At 34.4% G+C, this 4,794-nt stretch overlaps 3 non-coding genes across 3 annotated transcripts; 2 read left to right on the top strand and 1 right to left on the bottom strand.

Annotated features, from left to right (window-relative positions):
* Positions 1–846: 846 nt before the first annotated feature.
* TRNAY-GUA (transfer RNA tyrosine (anticodon GUA)) lies at positions 847–930 on the top strand. The gene has a single exon. It is a non-coding gene; the product is annotated as a tRNA-Tyr (tRNA).
* Positions 931–1,038: 108 nt separating this feature from the next.
* TRNAD-GUC (transfer RNA aspartic acid (anticodon GUC)) lies at positions 1,039–1,112 on the top strand. The gene has a single exon. It is a non-coding gene; the product is annotated as a tRNA-Asp (tRNA).
* Positions 1,113–4,177: 3,065 nt separating this feature from the next.
* TRNAC-GCA (transfer RNA cysteine (anticodon GCA)) lies at positions 4,178–4,249 on the bottom strand. The gene has a single exon. It is a non-coding gene; the product is annotated as a tRNA-Cys (tRNA).
* Between the last annotated feature and the right edge of the window lie 545 nt (positions 4,250–4,794).

Here is a 4,794-nt window from a genome sequence, read left to right as displayed (position 1 = left end):
AATAAAATGGATTTACCTAGGAAGTCTAGGAGAAAATGCAATGAATTGTTTCAAGACCGACTCGAATTGCTTTTTTCTTTTATTGAATTGATCCCACCAGAACAAAATTCACTTGATTGATACATGTACATACACCTAGCAATTCAACATAAAATTCAAGATATTTCATCGAATCATGGAATGAAGAGATTCTACTTGTCTCCTGAACTAAATTCTTGGAGAAAAAAGAATTTTCTTCTTGATCCCGCTTACTAGATTTCTCGTTTGTTAATTTCCTGTCTTGGTGGGAGGGAGATAAGGATATCTCGTCTTAACAATGAATCAAATGAAAGTGAAAGAAATAGAATTTCACACCTTTTTCCTTTTCTGACGGACCAATCATTCCCTGCAAAAATCCTACTCTTCCTTATTATTTCTATTTTTTGTATTTATTACTTTTTTTTATTTATAAATAAAAAAAGAAAATTCTAAATACTAAATAATCTAAACTAAAATAATCGAAAGAAATTCAATTGAAATAATTCCAAAAAAAAAAATACTACTACTAGATTTCTAATGGCGATTCTAATGAATAATTCATCAATGACGAATAAAAAAATTCTATGCAATTCTGAAAGGGGGAAAGATCCCTCGGATAGAATCATTCGATTATATTGACAATTTCAAAAAACTGATCATACTATGATCATAGTATGATGGCGGTTGGTCAAGCAGGCCCCCATCGTCTAGTGGTTTAGGACATCTCTCTTTCAAGGAGGCAGCGGGGATTCGAATTCCCCTGGGGGTAGGGTACTACGAAAGGAAGTTGATCATGGATTACCAATAAGTCTAAAATTGATTCTTCCTGGGTCGATGCCCGAGCGGTTAATGGGGACGGACTGTAAATTCGTTGGCAATATGTCTACGCTGGTTCAAATCCAGCTCGGCCCAAAAATTCGCCAATCCGCCATGAGATGATATAACCCCCTTTGTACTTCAGAAATACCCGATCCGGAGATAAAAAAGAATCAAATTTTCTGCTAGATCCCGTATTTCCCTGGGATTGTAGTTCAATTGGTCAGAGCACCGCCCTGTCAAGGCGGAAGCTGCGGGTTCGAGCCCCGTCAGTCCCGATGGATCCAATAAATATATCAATAAATCTCTCCCTTTTTATGAAGGGGACCGGGGGCAGAATTTCATTGTCAAAGCAAAGGGGAAATCCTTATTTCTTTTTTCTTTCCTTTTGGTAGGAGAAAGACATATGCGGTTGGATTAGTACGATTATTGGTAGCATTATAGTCAGTATTCCAAGAAATGCTGGCTTTTTCGATTGCCCCCGATGCATGTAATGGAATCGAGTACTATACCTTTTTGAGGCGCGCATACACAAGGGGAATTCCTTTCTTGTCCAATACAAAATTTAATATAAGAAAATACTTTCCAGAAAAAACAAAAAAAAAACAATTTATTTTTCTGGCTACGGATTTATGGAACCTCACTTACTAGTTTGAAGTTGAAAAATAGATTTCATGCAAATTGCACACTGAGCTTTTGGTATAGGTGTCCCGGGGCTAATAATCTACGAAGAAAGGAGGGGAAAGGAAAGATCCTACTCCTCTTAGAAAGGGGAATGAATCATTTTTCCGATTTTTCATTTTGTTTTAAGGCCCCATCGACGAAAGAACAAATCGGAAAATAGTCAATTTGATGAATATTCATTTTATACGGTCTCATCTTTATCACACTTCTTTGTCTTCCAAGTCAAAAATAGTTTAGTTCTAAACTCCTTTCTTTTTCCATTTAGCTTTTATTGTTTGTTTGGGTTTGTAACTATGTGACCACTGGAAGTGGAAGAGCTATTTGATGAGACTTCATCAGATGATTGTACAAGAAGGAACTAGATAGATTAGAGAGAAAAAAAGAACAGATGAGAAAAAATGATAATGATAAATAAATAAAGGAATTTTGGATTGGGTCAGGAATCCAAGTTTGGGGCGGTATGGATAAAAGAACTTCCTATGTTATACTATTCAATTCTCGACGACGAATTGATTTGATAGTTCAGATATTGTTATTCATGATATTGATCCGATTCAAGATCATCGAGAGGTAATATTCATTCATTGAATTTACAGGCCAAAGATTTATCATCTCTATGGGATTAAATCCCGAGTTATTGCGAAGTAAAAAACCGATGAGATTATGGAAGTAAATATTCTTGCATTTATTGCTACTGCACTATTTATTCTAGTTCCTACCGCTTTTCTACTTATCATTTACGTAAAAACAGTCAGTCAAAACGATTAATTATTAACTAATTTGAATGAAACTTGACTTCTGAGTTCTTAGCCAAAATTGACGAAATAAAATGAAAAAGATTCTAATTTCATGTCTTAAATGAAATGAGTGGACTAGAATCGGCAGTATTCTAATAGATAGATAGTATGGTAGAAAGAAAGATTCATCTATTTCTTTCTACCATACTATTTATTAGTTAGATTGTAGTTATAAAGCTGCCCCCTGGAATAAAATAAAGATAGAGGCTGCATTTGATATGGATCTTTTGATATGGATCTATAGATCAATCTACAATATTATCTTGATATATGTGAATATCAATTCCATATATGGGATTGACATAGCATCCAATTCCATTTATTTGCTATATCTATTTGTTCTGATCAATCTAAATTACTCTTATGTCTTATAGTTTGAATTACTAGATTTTTGATTTCCAATCTGAATCTCGGTATCTATTGAAAGAATCAAATCAATGAAGGAAAAGCGATAGATATAGGCAGATTCAAAAAATCACGTAGTAATCTTTTTTTAACATTCCCAAGAAGTAATTGAGTAAACCATTGACAGTAGTTCCACGGGCATCGAAAAGGAAGAGTAAACCTCACCGATTTTTAACGCCTGAACCATGATATGAAATAAGTCGATAAAGCATAAATCCAATTTCAAAAATTCGAAAGCGGTAAATGCGCAATATGTGACTCATCTGAAGATCTTATTCTGCATAGTATCTCGTTAGACAACCACTATGTTTATATCCTTTCTTTCTCATACAAAGTGCGTATACACTTAACAAAACTACCTCTTCTTTGAACAGTAAAGAGAGAAAGAAATAAAAAAAGGGTCCGGCCCTCCTCAGTATCACCTGGTAAGAGGCCGTTGATTGGAATAGAAAATTTCGGAAGAATTAGGTTCGAATAAATTTCCTGGGATCCTCTTCCTTTCGAACTACAAACATGGGAATCGTTGAAATAGCTCTTTGATTGAAAGAGGATGATTCCTATAATACATTACTCCAGTCGAGTCCAATGGAATTTCAAAATGAAGATATTTTGATTTTGTTCAAAACGTGTTGCAGAACGATCTCGAAAGCAATTGATATTGATACAGTTTGCTTCCTTAACTCAATTAGTAGGACCCCTAGAGTCCACTTCTTCCCCACACTACGAGTGAAAGGGAAAAAGTAAAGACTACCATTAAAGCAGCCCAAGCAAGACTTACTATATCCATATGAATTATGTCCCCTATCTCTATAAATATAAAGGAATTGTTCCGTTATTCCTCACTAATAATAGTGGAATCAATGGCGCAGAGTCAAAAAGAACGAAGACTATTAATAAACCAATCCAATAAATTCGCTCATTTTATAAGAAATTCCTATAGGATTTCTAATCGGGAAAGATTAAACACAAGCAAAATCTGCAGTAACATCTCAAGGGAATGTTACTAATGGAACATGTAGGAATAATAGGTCCTATTCTTTTTTTGTTGACCCTCATTTCAATTGATTGGATGCTTGAGCACTCAGAGATTTTCGTGAGTTCCTCGTATATAATAAAGTATCTTCCGCCCCCTTCCACAACTATTTAGATTTCCTATCGGGCTCTCCAATCTAATTCAAGGTCCAGTCATTATACAATGCATTAATAATAGAAAATTTTGATTTGTAGTAGAAGGTAATTGCGAAGTCTTGATAGCCCCTCTAGCATTCGAATATTTCCTTGAAGCCTAAATATGCAATGCAAAGATATTTACAATTTTTTAGAAAAACCCCCAGACCAGATGTTTAGAATCAAACAAGTATCAACAGTCTGCTTTCTCTGCTTCTGCTGGGGAATCATTCGGCGGGTTATATCAACAGAACAGAAGAAAAGAAGAGATTTCGAGTTTTTTGTTGATCAGGCGACACCCGGATTTGAACTGGGGAAAAAAGGATTTGCAGTCCTCTGCCTTACCACTCGGCCATGTCGCCAAAATGCTACAAATACAAAATAGATGAAAACTTTCCAGGATTACTGAACTGCTTTTTTATTGTACTTGCACCTTGAGTTCTGTTTTCCTTAATTTTTCCTAAAAGTCAAAGAAATCCTAATCCTTCTTCCCTTTTGATTGGGTTTGATTCATCCTTTCAATTTCGATCTCCAAATTCATAATGTTCAAAGCTTTCTCTTACCTTTCTATTGAAAAATCAAATGTGGATTTTCAGTCGCAAAATCCAAAATTCAAATTTCTGAAAATCGGAACCATTAACTATTGACTTAGAATGCATGAATGATTCTTGGATTTGAATCTCCAAATTTTGTTTTCCTAATGACATAAGAAAATACAACTTGATATATAACTAATCAGTATGGATTTTTTCAATCAAAAAATCCTTCTCAATTTTAATTATAACAACAATTATGAGTATATGTAAACCCCCCAAGAGAAATTGTTAGACGGATATATATTATTTATATATGTTCCCGATAGAGAATTATCAGATATCAGAAAAGTATCATACTTCAATTTGAATTT

The sequence above is a fragment of the Nicotiana tabacum genome, chromosome 17, assembly GCF_000715075.1.
Source record: "Nicotiana tabacum cultivar K326 chromosome 17, ASM71507v2, whole genome shotgun sequence".
NCBI lineage: Eukaryota > Viridiplantae > Streptophyta > Magnoliopsida > Solanales > Solanaceae > Nicotiana > Nicotiana tabacum.
Note: the sequence above shows the minus strand (reverse complement) of the source record. Positions and strands in the feature narration are given on the sequence as shown.